Source organism: Triticum urartu, chromosome 2, assembly GCF_003073215.2.
Source record: "Triticum urartu cultivar G1812 chromosome 2, Tu2.1, whole genome shotgun sequence".
NCBI classification, from domain to species: domain Eukaryota; kingdom Viridiplantae; phylum Streptophyta; class Magnoliopsida; order Poales; family Poaceae; genus Triticum; species Triticum urartu.
The window spans coordinates 587,624,899-587,646,637 of record NC_053023.1 but is presented as its reverse complement, the minus strand read 5'-3'; the positions used below and the strand labels follow the sequence as shown (position 1 = coordinate 587,646,637).

The 21,739-nt window shown below is 47.5% G+C and overlaps 1 pseudogene; it reads left to right on the top strand.

Annotated features, from left to right (window-relative positions):
- The first annotated feature begins 3,433 nt into the window (after positions 1-3,433).
- Positions 3,434-8,077, top strand: LOC125538959 (annotated as a pseudogene).
- Positions 8,078-21,739: the final 13,662 nt, after the last annotated feature.

Genomic DNA, 21,739 nt, shown 5'->3' with positions numbered 1-21,739 from the left:
AGAAGGCGTATGATAAAGTAAAGTGGCCTTTCCTTCAGCAGGCAATGCGCATGAAAGGTTTTAGGGAAGCCTGGAGGAACCAAGTGGATACCCAAGTCCAGAAGGGTAGTGTCGGAATGAAGGTGAACGATGATATCGGTCATTATTTTTAGACACATAAGGGATTGAGACAAGAGGATTCCATGTCTCCTCTTTTGTTTAATATAGTGGCAGATATGTTGGCCGTCATTATTGGCAGGGCCAAGCAGCATGGCCATGTAGAGGGGTTAGTTCCTCATCTAGTCGATGGAGGGGTATCCATTCTACAGTATGCTGATGACACTATCCTATTCATGAAACATGACATGGCTAAGGCACGTAATATGAAACTTATGTTATGTCTCTTCGAACAATTGTCTGGCTTAAAAATTAATTTTCATAAGAGTGAGTTGTTTTTCTTTGGAAAGGCCAAAGACGAGGGAAACACTTATAGACAATTGTTCGGATGTGAATTAGGTGCTTTACCATTCAGTTATTTGGGAATACCGATCCACCACTGTAAGTTATCCAATAAAGAATTGAAGTGTATTGAAGAGCGAATTGAAAAAAAAACTTAGCTGCTAGAAGGGCAAGCTTATGTCATATGGAGGTCAGCTAGTCTTGATTAACTCGGTACTGACTAGTATGCCAATGTTTCTACTTTTGTTCTTCGAAATTCCGAAAGGGGTTCGAAAGCGACTTGATTTCTTTAGGTATCGTTTATTCTGGAAGTCTGATGAGCCCAAGAGGAAATACCATCTCGCGCGATGAGATATCCTTTGCCGACCTAAAGACCAAGGGGGTCTCGGTATTGAGAACTTAGAAATTAAGAATAAATGCCTTATGAGCAAATGGCTATACAGGCTAGAGGCAGAGCCAAAGGGTATGTGGTCACAAACCCTGCGTAATAAGTATTTACACTCGAAAACACTAGCCCGGGTTACCATGAAACCGACTGACTCGCCATTCTGGAAGGGACTTATGAGAACGAAGGACTTGTTCTTTCGTAGGGTCAAATTCTTGGTTGGCAATAGGATGTCAACAAGATTTTGGGAGGATACGTGGTTAGGAGAGACGCCCCTGGCCATCCAATATCCCACCCTTGATAATATTGTGCAAAGTAAGGAGGAGTACGTAGGCACAATCTTTCAAACAACTCCCTTGAAAGTTCAGTCCAGACGAGTGTTAGTTGGTGAGAGATGGACTGCATGGATGTATTTGGTTCGGAGACTGATGGAGGTTCTACTCTCCGACCAGCCGGATTCCACACAATGGAAGCTAACTAAGAATGTGATTTTTATGGTGAAATCATTCTATATGGATTTGATTAATTCTGGTCCAATCTCAAGATCGTTGCACATCTGGAGGGTTAAGGTTCCTTTGCGCATTAAAATCTTTATGTGGTTCGTCCACAAGCAAGTGATACTCACAAAGGACAACTTAATCAAAAGGCGATGGGTAGAAAGTTCGCGGTGTTGTTTTTGTGATCATGATGAAACAATACAACACTTATTTCTTGAATGCTCACTTGCCAAGTTACTTTGGAGAACGATTTATATAGCTTTCAACATTAATTCTCCAGTCGATATTGCGTCATTGTTTGGGACGTGGTTAGCTGGGGTTGAACAGACTACTGCGGCTCGTATTCGGATTGGAATATGTGCGCTATTATGGGCTATATGGAACTGCATGAATGATATGATTTTTAATAGACAACACACTTTAACTTTCTTGCAGGTCATCTTCAGACTCCAGGGAGCCTTTGGTTACTGGTCAGGGTGGACACGGTCCGGGCCGGTCCGGTCCCGGTCCGAGCCGGTCCGGTCCCGGTCCGAGCCGGTCCGGTCCCGGTCCGAGCCGCCGTTTGGACCGGCCGCCGGCGGTCCGAGCCAGACCGGACCGAGCTGTGCAGCGGTCCTGATTTCAGGGACCGGAGCGGCCGGCGTGAAGCTCGGTGCGGACCGGCGGTCCTCACGGTCCTGGCGACGTCCAGACACTGCCATGTGGGCCCATGACATTGGAGAGGTGGTCAGAGCAGCAGAACGGTGGTCGGAGCCGGAGAAGAAGAACCTGACGCGTGGTGGCGCGAGAGAAAGGCACGGGAGAGAGAGGGAGTAGCACGGCGTGAGGTAGAGGCGTGGTGGCGTGAGGGAGAGAGGGGGAGCAGCCGCGCGAGGCGACGACGGCGAGAGGCAGAGGCGCGGCGGCGTGAGGTTGTGCCGGGGAGAGGGAGGCGAGGAAGAGAGGCAGCGCAGGGGAGGAAGAGTGGCGGCGCATGCGAGGAAGAGGATGGCAGCGGCAGTTCGCTAGGTCACGCACGCACAGTATGTGTTTGGGCTCTTCTGATTAGCTTTAATTGGGCTGGGCCTTCGGTCCTCCGAGCCGGACCGAGCTTTAACCGGACCGGATAGACTGAATCTCGGTCTCGTTTTTACGGACCGGATTGACCATATTAGCTAGCGAGCCAGGACCGTACGGTCCGGTCCATAACGGGCCGCGGTCCGGGCCAGAAGCCTGCTCGTCCCGTCCACCCTGAGTTACTGGGTGCAACCAATGGGAGATGGTAGCACGGGTTATATTCAACCGGTTCGGATGGTGCTCGCATAACAGGATAGGAGTCTAGGGAGCTTATCCTTCATATTACCATATCGGTTGCCATTGTCAGCATGTAATTTTCCTTTTTTACTTTGCTTTGCTCCGCTTGCGAGCTGTAAGACTATTTTCACTGTTTTGGTAGTTCGTGGATTTTTAATAAGATGGTTGCATGCATCGTCATGATGCAGAGGATGGGGGCATGCCTCCATTTCCAAAAAAAAAAAGAAAACGCAGAGCCCAGTAGTTCTGTCTTCTGTGTGCTGATTGCTAGAGGCCGGCACACGAAGATTAGCAAGTGAAGCATTCAACTTTTAAACTCACTCGTGGGTTTTCACTTTCAGTAGCAAGTAAAAAACCATGGAGTTCCATGTTTAGTTATCCAGCCAGAAGCCCAGAACAACGAAAAAAAAACTAGCACATGTGGCCTTTGAGCTTGCGCACCGCACAGGTGAGCTTATGCCTTGCTGATCTCTATGTTTTGATACAATAGCTGACGTATTATCAAGTGCTAGAAGAATATAAAAATATTAGGCAGACAAAGTGTGCCAACACAGAAGAATCTGGACCGGAGCCTAACCAGCTTTCGGCAGTGTGACGTTCTGTTATGCGAGACAAAGCGTGGTAAATTAGCAAGAAAATGAATAGCATTGTTCTTTCCTCCAAAAGTCAGAACTACCTTTGGTTAGTGGTACCATTTTTCTTTCGCCGTGTTTTGCACAAGTGGACGTGGAATGATTGGGAAGCTTCGCTTTTGCACAAGTGGACACGGAATGATATGCTTTCCTTTGCACATAGTATTCTATCACCCCTGCTTTTTATGCCACTAAGGCATCATTTGCACAAACAACAAAAAATTCCCGGGCCTTGATTGAACAAATTAGCAAACACAAGCCTGCTCGGAAATATGAGAGGATGGGAGGAGCTAAATGCAGCAAGATGGAGAACCTGATACCCTACTGATTGAGCCCTGCTATTTCTTCTTCCTTCTCACCTCGCCCCTTCTCAACTAGCGTCTTTATCCACCGTCTCACCCCCTGCTGCTCCACCTGCGCCGGAGACGGCAGGCTGCTGTTCTTCTATCTCCCCACTGGAAACCTGCTACTGCCTGCTCAGGTCTATCTCCCAATCTCCACTCCAGCATCGATTTACAATTATATAATTTGCTTGTCTTCAGATGTAGTGTTATGTTTTTATTCTCACTCTTAGTTAAGTCGTACTATAATTTCACCGGCTTTGGATCTGGTGGTGGATCTTGATTTTTTTTTCCTACCGGAAAGAGGGTAAATCCCCGGCCAGGTGGATCCGGGTAGTTCATGCAAGTTAACTAACAAAAATAGTACTAATACAGGCTCGTTCTTTCCATCAACGCCTGAAATCGTTGGAAATGGAAACTCCTTGTTATAGGATGATTGTTGAAGTTTCTGCCCCCATCTGTTTCTTGGCCCTTTTTCTATAAAAGGTTCCCTTCATTCAGCAGGCTATTTAAATGTTTCAGGTTCATCACAAGCACATATAGCTAGAGAGCCAAGATCGATTCTTGTCCCCCTTGTTATAGGATGATGACTGTTGAAGTTTCTGCCCCCATCTGTTTCTTGGCCCTTTTTGCTAAAAAAAAGATTCCCTTCATTCAGCAGGCTATTTAAATGTTTCAGAGCCAAGATAGATACTTGTCCAACAAGAGATGGCTGGAATAATGGTGAGCGCTTCTACCAGGGTGATGAACTCTCTCCTCGGTAAGCTGGCCACCCTGATGGGGGAGGAGTTCGCCAAGCTAAAGAACTTGAGGAAGGAGGTTAAGTACATCAGCGACGAGCTGAGCAGCATGAAGGATGCTCTAGAGAGCCTTGCAGATGTTGATGAGCTGGATAAACAGACCGCGAGGTGGAGGGATGCAGTCAGGGAGATGTCATATGACATCGAGGATATTATTGATGACTTCATCTGCAAAATTGGGGAGAAAAGCAAAAAATCTGGGTTTGTCCATGACACCATTCAACGCCTTAGAACTTCAAGGGTCCGCCATAAGATTGCTGGTCAGATTGAGGACATCAAGAAACTTGTGCATGAAACAAGTGCACGCCGTGAAAGATACAAGCTTGATGTCCCCACATCATGCAATGTGGCTGTTGACCAACGGGTTGTCGCACTCTATGAGAATGCAGCTAAACTTCTTGGTATGGAGGGCCCAACAAATGAGGTTGTCAGTTGGCTAAAAGATGAGGAGAAGCAGTTGAAGGTTGTATCAATTGTTGGTTTTGGAGGTTTGGGTAAAACAACACTCGCCAATGAGGTCTACCATAAGCTGAAGGGAGAGTTTCACTGTGGTGCATTTGTGCCAGTTTCTCAAAAGCCAAATATTCCTAAACTTCTGCATAGTTTATTAATCCAACTTGGGTGTGGACAATCTTTTCAAGATTGCGAGTTAAATGTTCTTCTCGACCAACTCAGAGAAAATCTGAAAAACAAGAGGTACTGATTCTTACTTTCTATATTGTTGCTGTTCACATGTGCCTCTGATATTTAGATTTCCTTAAAAGATTTAATATTATGTTCTTCTATAAAATAATTAATATTTAATTTGATAATAAACATTTTCATCTACATTGAACCCTTTGAAATATATTTTTAAATTTACTTAGCACTGTACTGATTTCTTGCAGGTACTTGGTTATCATCGATGATCTATGGGATGTATCAGCAATTCAGCATGGAATATTATTAAGTGTGCTTTCCCAGAAAATAATGTTGGTAGTAGACTAATAGTAACTACAAGAATCAAGACTTTGGCCATGGCATGTTGTTTCGGTCACCACGAGCACATTCTTGAAATGAAACCTCTTAGTGAAGAAGACTCAAGAAAATTGTTTTTTGGTAGGATATTTGGCTCTGAAGAAGCATGTTCAGGTCAACTCAGAGATGTTTCAGCTCAGATTCTCAAGAAGTGCGGTGGTTTGCCACTTGCAATCATTAGCATATCCAGCCTATTAGCAAGTGAAAGTCCTGACCAGAAGGAGAAATGGAAACATGTACTGAATTCGTTGGGGTCAGTGTCCGGAACAAATCTCACCTTGGAAGCAATGAGACAGATCTTGAACCTTAGCTACAAAAATCTTCCTCACCACCTCAAGACATGCTTCTTGTATCTTGGTATGTTTCTGGAGGACTCTGAAATATACAGGCATGAGTTGGTAAGCCTGTGGGTTTCTGAAGGTTTCATTAGTAAAGCACATCGACAAAGCCTAGAACAGACCGCGATAGGTTATTTCAATGATCTTGTCAACAGGAGCCTTATTCAACCTGCATTGATCAAATCCGATGGGTCAGTGAAATCTTGCAAAGTACATGATATGGTGTTGGATCTTATCTTGTACAAGTCTGCACAAGAGAATTTTATCACTGTAGTAGACAACCCAGAGGCCATTACAGGACAGTTTCAAAAGCCCCGTCGGATGCTCTTCAACTTGGATGGTGAAATACTGCAAGGGAATGTTAGTATGTCACAAGTGCGATCGTTTGCAAATTGGAGGGGCTCCATGAATATACCTTCTCTGGCAGAGTTCAAGTATCTTCGAGTTTTTAAGGCTGACTTCAGTTCTAGCTCTGCTGACCACAACCGCAAAATCGACCTGACAGGATTGTGTAAGTTATATCAGCTGCGATATATACAAATTCGTGGCTGTTGCAACTGCCAACTACCAACCCAAATTAGAGGGTTACAGATGTTGGAAATATTCGATATAGATGGGTCCTGTATCCCAATGGATATTTTTCACCTGCCGCGCTTGTTGAATCTGATTGTTCCATCCGTTGAAAGGCTGCCTGAGGGCATTGGTAAAATGAAATCCCTACAACATCTGTGTCGTTTTGACCTGCGGCACAACACTTCACTCGACAGTATCAAGGGCCTAGGAGAGCTCACCAATCTGAGTACTCTAGTTGTCAGAACCGGTTTTTCTGAAGACGTGGACATGGATGTTCTAAACTCTTCTTTGGGGAAACCTTGTAACCTTGAGTCCCTGCACATAAATTCAGCTGATTCTTGGATGCCTGAGGAGCTAACCTTGTCGCCTCCTCCCCCAAACCTCACGGTCCTCAGCATGACACAAATGTCCCGGGTCCCTAACTGGATTGGGGAACTCCATAACCTCCAGTTTTTGTATCTCACTGTTGACAAGCTGGACAAGGATGGTGTTGGTATTCTCGCAAAGTTAACAGGCCTCATCGACCTGGAATTAACGTTTCATAATGCCCTGGAAGAAACAATTGCCATTTATGGGACAGCATTCGCAATCCTAAAGCGGTTTCATGTCAGCTGCAAGAACATGGCACACCTGACCTTCCAAGCTGGGGCAATGCCCAAGCTCCAGAGTGTATCTCTAGGGTTAAACGCCTTGGGGTGGAAGCAGGAAAATTGCGCCGCACCTACTGGTATCGAGCACTTGTTAGCACTTGAAAGAATCGATGTACTAATCGGCTGCCTGGATGCTACTGAATCTGAACAGAGAAGTGCAGAGTCTGCCATTAGGAGCGCTATCAACATGCATCCTGGCCATGCTCACATTACAATCGATATTGTAAGGGAACCATGCCGTTTTTGTTTCGGAGAGTTCACCATCCTGCCCATGCTCACATTATAATCCTTGGTATCAGGCACAACCAGCAGCTGGTACGTTGCCATATAATACTGTACCTTTTTCTTACTTGAACTTGATTAGTTTCCGGGTAACTACTGGGTGTTTAATGTTCCAGTTTGGGTTGTAGCTCGCCATAATACTGCACGTCTTCTTTTATTCTACCAAGACTTTCGCAGATCTATGCAGATTCAAAAACTGGGGATGCCTTATTTAAATCGAAAATTCAGCCCTCTGCCGACGTTTCTTTGAACATTTGAGTTGCTATATTATGTCCTTTATGAACACACATTAAACAAGTCTTTCCAAATGTCTAGGTGTTGTGTCAACAGTAAGATTTGAGGTGCATTTATATAGCAGAACTAGCGAAGTACTTTTATATGCTGGTACTGTTTGATTAACTCAGGCAATACGAGTAGTTTCAATTGTTCAACCATGCTCATAGACGTTGATTTGCAGGAAAGTCGATTCTTTGATATGGAGCAACAAGATGAGGTATGCAAAGGAATGTTTGAGTTGTCTACAACATTCATGCCGGATTATAGCGGATGAAGATGGATTGCTGCATCTCCTCCCCGTCGGGAATATGGAGCTATCACTTTGCTTTGTGCTGCTAGTTATCTAGTGGAACTGATTCTCCTTCGTCTGCATGATCACGCACGCTTTGCTTGGGTTTCCTCAGTACTGTAATAAGGCTTGATGGTGGGAAGGAGTTAGCACTTAGTCGCTCCATCCTTGACTAGTCCTGGTTTCTATATACTACTTGTTATTGTGGTGTGTGTATCGTGTGCCTCTTAAATACATCAAACTGAATGTTTCTTAGTTGTGTTGAACTTTCTTTTTTTGAAAAGGAGGTCATCCCCCGGCCTCTGCATCGGAGAGATGCATGCGTCTATTTTATTAAAAACGAGGAATCAAACAAAGTCTGGTCTGCAAAGCATAGCTCACAAAAGGAACAATAAAATAAAGAGTACAAAGCTCAAAGTCGCATCCGGCTGGACGGAGATTCAAACCGGTTGAAGAAAACCCGTGCTGCCATCTCCCATCGGTTGCACCCAGTAAGCAGCTGCTTCCTGGTGTTGGGGAACGCAGTAATTTCAAAAAAAATTCTACGCATACACAAGATCTATCATGATGATGCATAGCAACGAGAGGGGAGAGTATAGTCCACGTACCCTCGTAGACCGTAAGTGGAAGAGTTACGACAACGCGGTTGATGTAGTCGTACGTCTTCACGATCCGACCGATCCTAGTACCGAAAGTAAGGCACCTCCACGATCTGCACACGTTCGGCTCGGTGACGTCTCACGAACTCTCAATCCAGCTGAGTGTCGATGGAGAGTTTCGTCAGCATGACGGCATGATGACGGTGATGATGAAGTTACCGGCGCAGGGCTTCGCCTAAGCACTACGATGATATGACCGAGGTGGATTATGGTGGAGGGGGGCACCACACACGGCTAAGACAGTTGTTTGTTGTGTGTTCTAGGGTGCCCCCTGCCCCCGTATATAAAGGAGCAAGGGGGGAGGCCGGCCGGCCCTAGGGCGCGCCAAGAAGGGGAGAAATCCTCCTCCTAGTAGGAGTAGGATTCCTCCTTTCCTAGTCCTATTAGGAGGGGGAAGGAAGGAGTGGGAGAGGGGAAGGAAAGGGGGGGCGCCACCCCCTCCTAGTCCAATTTGGACTCAAGGGGGAGGGGGTGCACGGCCAGCCCTGGCAGCCCCCTCTCTCTCCACTAAGGCCCATCTAGGCCCACTACACTAGTGCAGAACCGGGCAATAGCACTGGTTCGTAAGGCCCTTTAGTGCCGGTTTAGGAACCGGCACTAAAGTTTCGGCACTAAAGGCCCCCCCTTTAGTACCGGTTCAGCACGAGCCAGTGCTAAAGGGCAACCACGTGGCACGAGCCAGCTCCGGGGGCCGGGAGCCCTTTAGTACTAAAATGTTTGGGGGGTTTTTGGTTTTATGATTTCTTTTTCATTTAATTTTGTGTTTTCCATTTTAATTCTTTTTCGTTTGCTGGTATTTTACGGTACTACACATTGTACACATTATGCATATATATATATATATATATATAGAATTTCTAGTAGAACCAATCATATATATATCATCAATGTCTCACAAACCATATTAATTCACACATACACACATGTATAGCTATATATAATTTCTCCTACATATGCATGTTGCCTTCGGAGCCAGTGGCATTAGCCTAATTGGTGCCTTCGGAGCACGATGACAATTGAAAGTGGTTCATGGGGGCGGTAGCGGGTAATAGTATTCTCCCTTCGGATTTATGACCTGGTCGAGCAAAAATCCCGCTATTTCCTTTTGAAGTGCTTCTACGCGCTCCGTTTCTAGGAGCTTGTCCCGCACCTCTTTGAACTGTTAAGAAGGAGATCAATATGCATGTGTATTAGTTGTGTGACTAGATATCGATAATGGTGTAAAAATTGTGAATAGTGTTCTGACAAGCGTACCCATTCCTATCTTTGAGATCTGCTCCTTTCGGACGCCATCATGCGAATGTTCTCGCAAACGCAGAATGCACACAGATCAGTCCCCTGCGCCTGCTTCAGGGCCTTTATTACGAGAATGGAATTTAATTTGATCAGATAATAATTAATCAAGCATGATAATTAAAGAGATGGCAGCTAGCTAGCTAGCTAGCTAGTCCTACTTAATTACTTACCTTGGATCGAAACCATTTCAGCTTTGGTTTCCATTCGCCTTCCGTGACGCTGATGAACCTTGCCCAAGCCTTGCCCGCCGACAAAGAAAATGAATAAAGGGGTTATTAAATAGTTCATATCATGAAATGACGAATTACTAAATAGGCCGAGATATATAGTTAATAATGATTGAAATTACCTATTGACTATCCCAAACAAGATGTTATAGTCACTTTGTTTTTTAAGTAGTGAGTCCAGTATGTGTGCTCGTGTCGGTGGCCTTCGAAAGATGATGCAATCCTTTCTCCATAGGATGACACGATGTATGGCCTCTCCCAATGTGTGCTCGTCGTCACCTCCAGGAATGTCAAGCTGTAGCTCCGAATATGGGTCCACCACCTCATCAACCAAGACACGAGCATAGCCCGCTGGAATCGGGTTGCAATGGAAGGTTGCCTCGGGGGAATTTGAAAAAGCAACGGCGTCCGCCACCTTCATGGATATGTTCTTCATTTTGAAGTGTAGCTCGCAGTTAGTGTTCTCCGTGATGTCATCCACGGGGTATCTATCCAGCACTACTGCGTCGCCCGGGGCGGAACCCACGTTGCTTCTCGGCATGGATGGGGCGGTGGTATCCAATGCTGGATCATCCGCTAGCTGCTGCAGATGCTAAGACCCCCTTTGCTGGCTAAGTGAGTCGATCTGCTCCTGCTGCCGCTGGAATTTAGCTGCCAATTCCGCTTGACTTGCTTCTAGGCCTTGAAGGCGTTCATGGTCCCGCTTCCTCTGCTCCTCCTCCATCTTCCTCTTCTTCTCCTCCGCAATCTTCTTTCTCGCACGGGTTCTGTAGTCGGCGTTCCAGTCCGAAAACCCCTCATACCACGGAAGAGCGCCCTTGCCTCTTGTTCTTCCCGGGTGTTCAGGATTTCCCAGGGCACGCGTAAGCTCGTCGTTCTCTCTGTTGGGCTGGAACACCCCCGATCGAGCCTCTTCTATTGCAACAAGTAGCGCATCGTTGGCTCCGTTCAGACATGCCTTCGTCGAAACATTGCCTGTCTTCGGGTCCAACTCCTCCCATGCGCATAGAACCAAGTCCTGCACCTGGGGGGCCAGCTCTTAGTAACCGGAGTGACACCTGCATCCTCCATCTCTTTCTCAGACTTATCCCACTTAGGCATTGCCACCACGTAGCCACCTGGCCCCAGCTTATGGAACTTATCCTTTTTTTCGGCATTCTTCTTGTTTATTCTCGACCGTTCCTTAGTTAATTCTGAATCCTTGAATTTCACGAAATCGTCCCAATGAGCACTTTGATTCTCTAGTATCCCCTCGAATACTGGAGTCTTCCTTCCTCCCTTGACGTACTTCTCCCACGTCGTTCTCTTGTGGTTCTTGAATGCAACCGCCATCTTCCTAAAAGCAGCGTCCTTGACTTTCCGCACATCTGTTTCTGTGAAATTATCTGGTAGGGTGAAATGTTCCATGAGAGTATCCCAAAGCAGTTTTTTTGATTCTCGTCGACAAAAGTAACATTTGGACGTGGATTTGCTGGCTTTCTCCATTCTTGAAGGGAGATCGGGAGTTGGTCCTTCACAAGAACTCCGCACTGACGAACGAACTTGTTTGCAATCTTCTTAGGCGCTAATGGTTCGCCATTAGGTTTGAATGCCTCGATATTGTACTTTATGCCCTCCTTCAACTTTTTGTTCGGGCCTCGTTTCGTCCTTTTGCCTGAAGATTTGCTCGATCCGGATGGCTGAAAGAAGAAAGATCGATTCGTTAATATATCTTCAACTCATTTAAAACATGCGATGATCACCAGATTCCTGCTTATATAAATATATATACCTCGCCAGTGTTTGTTGTTTCAGGATCAACATGTTCTTCGTCGTAGTTCATGACTTCATCTTCTCGGTCGTCGCGATCGAATATCATATCACCCTCTCCGGTGTTGTTTAGAAATTTGGAGTCGTCAAAATCTTCTTCATTCTGATCATCATCTGGCCCGCGTATGATATCGAACATGGTCTGTTCTCTCTCTCTGTCGGTATTGTCCGCCATAGCTTTTATTTAACTATGCCAAAAGAAATATAAAACAATTTAGTATAATCTCGAATAATAGATATAATCTCGAATACATCGTCTCGAATAATAGATATAATCTCGAATACATCGTCTTGAATAATAGATTTAATCTCGAATACGTCGTCTCGAATAATAGATATAATCTCGAATACATCGTCTCAAATAATATATATAATCTCGAATAAATCATCTCAAATATTATATATCGAATACATCACTAGCTAGCTAGTTAGCTAATAAAGATCGAATACTAGAGAGTAATCTAGGCGGTGGACAACCAAAGTGAAGGAACCATCACTGGATCATAGCTCGGGTGATCTCCCCAAAGAACCTGCCAGGTATTGGAGAACCTGACGTCCATAGCAGCCATGTAGCGATGGACGTGCTCGTCCTCCTCCCTGACACGGCGACGTACCACCTCCGACGGGGCCGGCTCCCTCCGCACCGAAAGTGGCCCACGCGAATGCCACCAAAGGAGATGAGGGTCGACGACGGGACCGGGGGCCGGGTTCCTCACCAAGCGTCGCGCCCCTGAAGGTAGCACCTCCCAGTGCCAGCCCGGCGGAGTCCAGTCCCGGACATGGGTCCTCTGAAGCAGGACATCATCGCGAACGGGACGACGGCGAGGATGCGGGCCGGGCATCGTCGACAACAAATACTATATGCAAATGTAACACTAATTATGCTATCATTGCATATGTCAAAATTCTATATGCTATTTCATACTAATTAAGCATCTAACACTAAAAACAGAAAAAACAACTTCTATACATCCATTAAAAACAGAAAAACAACATTATATAAAAAATTCCATACTAATTAAACACTAATTATATCCATCTAACATGCATTCATACATATATACTAGTGAAAAAATAATAATCTGAAAAATCTAAACTAATTAAACATACAAAATATGTATATACTAATTAACTTAAGGAAATGTGCGTGTGTGTGTGTTCATCATGCTTTTGTGTGTGTGTATGGGCTCGGGGAGGGGCGGCGCCCATGGTGGCCACCGGGGGCGAGGGAGAGGGGTTAGAGGGGGAGAGCTCACAGCGGGGGCGACGGCGACGGCGAGGCGACGGCCGCGGCGACGGGCCGGGCGACGGGGCGGCGACGCGGGGACGGCGCGACGGGGACGGGCCCGGGGCGGCGACGGAGACGAGGGCGGCGACGACGACGGGGACAGGGGCGGCGACGGGGATGAGGGCGGCGACGAGGATGGGGGCGGCGACGGCAATGGCGCGCGACGGGGGCGGCGTAGGACGGGGGCGCGACGGCGTCGATCGATCGGGAAGAAACAGAGGGAGAATGAAATTTTTCAAAGTGATGTATATATAGAAGGCACCTTTAGTACCGGTTGGAGCCACCAACCGGTACTAAAGGCCTGTTTTGGCCAGGCCAAGCAGCGGGAAGGGCAGGCCTTTAGTACCGGGTGGTAGCTCCAACCGGTACTAAAGGCCCCCCCTTTAGTACCGGTTGGTGCCATGACCCGATACTAAAGGGTGTGCGCTGCCAGGCGAGGGGCGCAGAAGTTTAGTCCCACCTCGCTAGCCGAAGGGCGCTCACACCTGCTTATAAGCCCCGCCGCCGCTGCTGTCTCGAACTCCTCTCTAAAGCAGGCCTTCTGGGCCTACCTCTGCTACTCTGCCCTGTGGGGCCTATTGGGCTTGCGGGCCTGCATCCTAGCCCAACAACAGGTTGGGTTTCTAGTCGTATGCAGGCCGCTGTGGCCCGGTAGGTGGGCTTTTTTCATTTAGTTTTTTCTTTTCTGCTTTATTTATTTTGTTTTATTTATTTTTAGTTGTTTTTTGCTGTATTTAGAGTTTCTTTGTGAATATTTTTGATAGTTTTTAGAAACTTTCAGTTAGTGCCGGTAGTTTTTAAATTTGAATAGTTTAAATTTTGAATTATTTGAAATTTGTGTGAATCACTAGTTTGTGAATAACTTAACTTTAAAAATACATTTTCCAGTGATTCTTTTTTCTTATGTTTAATATTAGTGTGTTTTATCATTATATTCAATTTGGTAATGCTTAAGTTATTTAAAAAATGAAATGCCTTTGTAATGGATGAGTTTTCGTCCGAAACCCTGATACTTCGAAACAGATTGTCCATTTTGTACACGAAGTGCATCCAGTTTTTGCGGTAACCCTCTCTACTTTTTTGCACATGCTATGTGGGTGAATAACTAAGCTTCTTCCCCCATTGTTGTATCATCGTATTCAGGGAACCCATGGCCAGGATAGCTGTCGTCGTCCTCTTCTTCTTCATTGTCTTCCATCATAACCCCTCTTTCTCCGTGCTTGGTCCAAACATTATAATGGGGCATGAAACCGAACTTAAACAGGTGGAAGTGAATGGTTCTTGACGTAGAGTAATTGTGACCATTCTTACAGCGAGAACATGGACAAGGCATAAAACCATCCGCCCGCTTGTTTGCCTCAGCCGCAAGCAGAAAAGTATGCACGCCCTCAACGAACTGGGGAGAGCATCGGTCATCGTACATCCATTGCCGGCTCATCTTCATTACACAACACCGAATAGACCAAATTAATACAAGTTCATACATAAAGTTCATACAACACTTAAATGTAACAAACAAATAACTCTCTAGCTAAAGCATTTAAATGCAACAACAAATACGATCAAGATCGCAACTAAGGTAACAATGGATCCAACAGCATAATGATACCAAGCCTCACTATCGATGGCATACTTTCTAATCTTTCTAATCTTCAAGCGCATTTTCTCCATCTTCATCTTGTGATCATCGACGACATCGGCAACATGCAACTCTAATTCCATCTTCTCCCCCTCAATTCTTTTTAATTTTTCTTTCAAGTACTCGTTTTCTCTTTCAACTAAATTTAACCTCTCGGCAATAGGGTCGGTTGGAATTTCCGGTTCACATACCTCCTAGAAAAAATTTCTATGTCAACTTGATGGGCATAATTTGTCATAAACACGAAATGCAACTAGTTTTAAAAGAGAATATACATACCACATCCGAATCATAACAAGGACTAGGGCCGACGGGGACGGATATCAAAACCATGGCACTATATGTATAACAAACAACGTACGGGTAAGATAATTATACGGGTAACTATATATCCAAATCACACAAACATCAATTTTTATATAAAATTTCATGAACAAGAGGCTCACCACAAGGTGGTGCCGGCGACGGGACGGTGCGGGCGATCGACGGTGGCTACGATGGAGATTTAGAATGCACTAAGTAAACCACACCTACATATGCAAACTAAGTGTTATTTTTGACCTCAAATTACATATAAATCAAATACTAGCACATATATATATCCTCCCAAATTACTAAACTCACAAATTAATCACTATATAAAGCATTGCAAGAGCTAATCTAGCAATGAGAGATGAAAGGACAAAGTTGCTAACCTTTGTGATCATTTGAATGGATGGGGGCCTTCAAATCTTGACAAATTTTGGGCAAAATGTGTGATGAGCTCGAGAGGAAGAGGGAAAGAACAGAGAGGAGAGGGGAAAGGGGAAGAATAGAGCGAGCTCGGGTGGACGAAGGGTTTATGTAGGACGACCTTTAGTACCGGTTTGTGCCAAGAACCGGTACTAAAGGGGCTGGAGGGGCCCCATTCTGACAACATCCTGCCACCACTCTCATTAGTACCGGTTCGTGGCACGAACCGGTGCTAAAGGTTCGCCACGAACCGGTACTAATGAAAGCGGTCCAGCTAGCCGTTGGAACCGGCACTAATGTATACATTAGTGCCGGCTCAAATACAAACCGGCACTAATGTGCTTCACGTTTGACCCTTTTTCTACTAGTGCTAGTTCCCCAGGGGGATTCCGGTAACCCTCCGGCACTCCGGTTTTCTTCAAAATCACCCGGAACACTTCCGGTGTCCGAATATATCCGTCCAATATATTAATCTTTATGTCTCGACCATTTCGAGACTCCTCGTCATGTCCGTGATCATATCCGGGACTCCGAACTATCTTCAGTACATCAAAACACATAAACTCATAATACTGATTGTCACCGAACGTTAAGCGTGCGGACCCTATGGGTTCGAGAACTATGCAGACATGACCGAGACACGTCTCCGGTCAATAACCAATAGCGGAACCTGGATGTTCATATTGGCTCAAACATATTCTACGAAGATATTTATCGGTCAAACCGCATAACAACATACGTAGTTCCCTTTGTCATCGGTATGTTACTTGCCCGGGATTCGATCGTCGGTATCTCAATACCTTGTTCAATCTTGTTACCGACAAGTCTCTTTACTCGTTCCGTAATGCATCATCCCGCAACTAACTCATTAGTTACCTTTCTTGCAAGGCTTATAGTGATGTGCATTACCAAGAGGGCCCAGAGATACCTCTCCGACAATCAGAGTGACAAATCCTAATCTCTATCTATGCCAACTCATCTAGAGTCACCGCGTTATCTACCAGTGGTCCAAACAACTGCTTGTAGTAGTTGGATTTGTAAAGCTTCAGATTCTCATGGCCCACAACTGTTCCCTCATCTTGCTCAAGCTAAATAATCTTCTTTCTCCTATGCTTGCCGTTAGCAATCATATGGAAAAAATGGGTGTTGTCATCCCCTTGGACGACCTTAAGAACTTTAGCACGTAAGGCCCATTTCATTTCCTCTTCTCTAAGCAAAGCACGCAATTTTAACTCGGCCTCTGACTTGCATGCTTGCTCGGACTCGTCCACCAGATTCGTTTCTGCCGGCAAATCTAGCGTCTGAATTAGCTGGATAAGTCTCTCCTTCTCTTTTTTATAAATCCCACTCTCACTTCTAGCCCAACCCCTCAAGAATTGTCTCAGGTGTCTAATCTTATTCTGCTAGCGTTCCATGTTGGATGTGCCCACAACAGGCCTAGCCCACTCTCTTGCCACCATCTCAATAAAATTTTCTTTTTCGAACCAACTGAGTTCAAACGAGAAAATGTTTTTATTGCCAATATGGGTTGCGTCACCCGAGTCAACTAACAAGGGTGTGTGGTCAGAAATCGCCCTTTGCATCGCGTGCACCGATACCAGAGGGTATTTATGTTCCCATTCCACACTCGCAAGCACCCTATCAAGGTTCTCGTAAGTAGGAGTAGGAAGAGTGTTTGCCCAGGTAAACTGTCTGCCCGAGAGTTCTGTCTCCCTGAGATTGAGACTCTCAATGATCATATTGAACATAATGACCACCGTCTATCAAAATGATCATTGTTCTTTTCTTTCTTCCTCCTAATAATGTCAAAATTGCCACCCACCAAAAGTGGCAGCCTTTCATCCCCATAGATCCGAACCAGATCCACCAAGAACTCCGGTTTAAATTTTGGTTGGGCTGCGCCATAATTAAACTGCGACTAAGGCCCATCGGAAACCATCCAATTTCTACCTAACCCGGAACTTCACCGTATAATCTCCTCGTACTACATTTAAAACCTCAAGAGTCTCGCACTTCACTCCCAAGAGAATCCCACCAGATCGCCCTCTCGGTGGGAGGCAGTGCTAATCAAAATCAATGCCAGCCGTAAGCGAGCCGAGGAACTAGGACATGAAGTTGTCTCTATCGGTCTCAAGAGGTGCGATGAAGTCTAATTTATCTTCGATGGCCGTTTCAGCGAGGAATCTTTTCTTAGCCAAGTCTGCCAGACCTCTGCTAATCCAAAAGATCATTTTCATATTTCGTCATGTCATTTTTTCTTGAGTTTCACTCTCGCACTCCTATGGACTACCGACGTTGGATAAATCTTCCTATTCCAGGATCGTTTAGGTTTATCTAACACCAACACCTCCTCTACATGAGTTATAGTCGGTTGTACCCCCTTAGACAAAGACGGGGGATCACTCGACAGTTCGTCCTCTACCCCTTCCGCCTCTTCTTCGGCATCCGAAGACGGCATCATTTCATCACAAAAAGTCTCAAGCATAGGGACACCCAAGTTATTAATGTCGGCATCCGACATAGGCTTAACCGCCGCTAACGCTCGGACCAATTCCGAAGCTCTCTCAGCCTCTAAGTCTAAAATATCATTAACTGATTTAACAATTTCTTTTCCATTAGACCCAAGAGAGACTCCTATGTCATAGGCTCTACTAATGATCCCATGCTCAGAAAAATGCAAAATTGAACATTCCTTATTGACCGACATACCCGTCTGAGACTCGATGTCCCTAAGCTTCGCGGCCCTCATAGCACGTCCAAGCTGAAAGTCGTCAGCGTCTGGCTGGTCCTGAACCCGGCTACTGACACGCCTGCCCGAGAGCACCGGGTCCGGTGTTGGGGACACACATAACAGGTAGGCCAACAAAGGGTCGAAATATATTAAAGCATGGGGTCCACACATCAGGTGGGTCCAGATAAATTTCATATCGACAAACCATCCACTCGGATGACCATCAAGTCACTCGGACGGCAACAACCACTCGGAGCATAGCACTCCACTCGACGAACTCATTCCACTCGGAGTACCTGATCTCACTCGGATATGCGAAGACCAACGATCGACAAGGCACTCGAGGCATATCTTAGTAGCAGGCTGACATTATGACATCAATGCCCCACTTTATAACATAGGAGGTGGAGGGGTGGCGCACTCTATATAAGCCACCCCTGCCACTAGACTTGGGGGCAAGGGCTCTTTTCTTCCACCCCTCTCTCTCTCTCTTTTCACCATTAGTCTCAGGACTACGGGGATCTGTTCTTCTCTCATTGTAATCTCCGCATACATACTCAGATAAAACAAAGCCTCTCCGGAGCACGAGACGTAGGGTTGTTATCTCCACCATGAGAGGCCCGTACTCGCTAAAACCACCGTGTTACCCATATGCATCTCGATAGATCGTGCTCCTTTACCCTATCCCTTATTATTGTCGGAATCGTTCCCACGACAATTGGCGCCCACCATGGGGCATGGCGTCTATCGAGCCATGATGCAAATGGTTTTATTTCTTCGATCTTTGTCCGTCGATCAACAATCATCAATGGAGGGTTTGATCCAGGATGTTCCGGACATCACTCCATCCACAGAAGAGACATGACAATCTTCGTACAGAGGGATCAGGAAGTCCCATTCCATACTATCTTGTTCTTTACAATCGATCTTTAATCTAACAATGGTTGTTTTTTCTTCTGTATGTACATGCACGAGCGCGAGCAACAGCTGCAGCGCGGCCGCACCACCAAGCACCGTTCTGACGAGCGCCATGGAGGCCGAGCTCTTGACATGGCCAGTCCGTTGTCGCCCGTATCCTTCGTCGTCGACCACCGACGCCTCCACCAAGTCAACCGCCGCCCGTCCGGCTACGCTGACCTCTGGCGCGTCCATCCGCACCGGAACCACACCTCCCGCCGGCGTCGCAGGCGCGCTGCACTCCTCCCTCGTCAGCTTCTCCAGCATGGTCGCTGTGGCGCGCGCGGATCCGCCCGTCGCTTTTCCGGGTGCGGCGGTTCTTCCCTCCGTCGCCGGCTGCTGGCCATGGTTTTCCTTTCTCCTGTAACGCTGCAAGGTGAGTGGGCCATCTCCTCCTTGATTACCTGCATGCAGGTTGATGCGGAGTACACGCAACGGAAGGGCGTGGTGATCTCCAACGTCAAATTAATTGGCTGCCTCATTAAACGGCCAATTGATGAATTACTAACGCCACTTATCTCATTGCTAGGCCACGGACCCTAGTTAATTCGTGCATGCATGCATGTATGACTGACCATCAGGCCTTGAACTTCCTGGTCGTGCTTGCTAGTAACTTGCAGGGTCACCCGATGGATCTTCCACTCGGACAGCTGCGAACCGGATTCGTCCAGAGTTCACACAGATGAATCCACTCAGATGCAGACTCAAGTTCACTTGGCCATGGACCCTAGCTTACTCGGCCGCCTACGCGTCGTCGCTCAGCTGGACGCGTCTTCATCGCTCAGCTGCCCGTGCACCGTTGCTCAGTTGGACGCGTCTTCATCACTCAGCGGCCCGTGCATCGCCACTCTGCGGTGTCCCTCGTCAACCATGCGGCAACGATTGCGACGGTGGATGCACGGACCGGATGCAGCACCAACGCCGGGGCTGCCGACGTCTCCGATCACAACATGACGGGAGCCACCAGGTCTTCGCCCGCACGCAGCCTGGCAGGAGAACGCCGTCCCGCACTCGGATTCATCGCGGCCGCCGCACCTCGTGATGGATCCGTGCCAAAAACCGCCGCCGCCATGGCTAATCAGGGAGCTCTGCGCCCTGCCTTCCACTTTCCCTCTAATATTAATTCTTTCTTTCCTTCTAATCTTAATTTCTTCCCATTTATCTCCTGCGGCAGTAGGAAACGGATCCGGCTTGCCCGCTCCCTTTTCATACTCCCATCCGCTCGTCCGTGGGAAATGTCCATTACATGCACGATGTGCCTGCAAGCGATCGAGCCGCCCGCCTCCATCGGATGGGATAGCGCTCGTGGGCACATCCATGCCGAACTTCACCGAGGCCTCCAAGTCTAGCACTCCGCGTCGGCCTGCCTAGCCAGCTCCACACCGACCGGATCGCAGCACAGTTGTGGTTCCCTCGGACCAGCGGGTGCACTTGGATGAGGAGTCCACTCGGATTGCGCTCACTCGGCTGTGAAGCCCCTGGGTTCACTAGGCCGGTTCGCCTAGTACTACTTGGCCGGCTAACATCCAGAACATCATCGACAACAACGGCAGTTACGGCGGTCGGCCCACATCTCCTTTGTTCTAATGAACGATTCGGCTCCCGAACGGTGAAGCACCGTAATCAACTGCTCGACAAGCCATCATCACTCGGTCATTCGGTCGCACGCATCTTCATCACTCGGACGCTCCGTGCATCGACACTTCACGGGACACATCTACATCACCCGAACGCCCCGTGCATCGGCACTTTATGGGACGCGTCTACATCACCCGAACAGCTCGTGCGTCGTCATTCTGCGGCACGCATCTTCATCACTTTGCCGCCTCGTGCATCGCCACGCCGCGGGAGGCGTCTACATCATTCGGATGCCCAGTGCGTCGTCATCGGTTGGTCACCTCATCACCACTCGTCCGCCCCGCGCATCGCCATCGGTTGGTCACCTCATCACCACTCGACCACCCCGTGCGTCGCCACTCGGTTGGTCACCTCATAACCACTCGGCCGCCCCGTGCGTCACCACTAGGTTGGTCACCTCATCACCACTCGGCCGCCCCGCGTGTGACCACTCGGTTGGTCACCTCATAACCACTCGGCCGCCCCGCGCGTCAGCATAGGTTGGTCACCTCATCACCACTCGGCCGCTTCATGCGTCGCCACGCCGCGGTAGGCGTCTACATCACCCGAACGCCTCATGCGTCGTCATTCCGGGGCACGCATCTTCACTCGGCCGCCCTGCGCGTCGCCATCGGTTGGTCACCTCATCACTACTTGGTCTCCCCGCGCGTGGCCACTCGGTTGGTCACCTCATAACCACTCGGCCGCCCCGCGCGTCACCATAGGTTGGTCACCTCATCACCACTCGGCCGCTCCATGCGTCGCCACGCCGCGGTAGGCGTCTACATCACCCGAACGCCTCGTGTGTCGTCATTCCGGGGCAAGCATCTTCACTTGGCCGCCCTACGCGTCGCCATCGGTTGGTCACCTCATCACCACTCGGCCGCCCCGCGCATTGCTACGTCTTGAGCTTGCGTTGGTTTTCCCCGAAGAGGAAGGGATGATGCAGCAGAGTAGCGTAAGTATTTCCCTC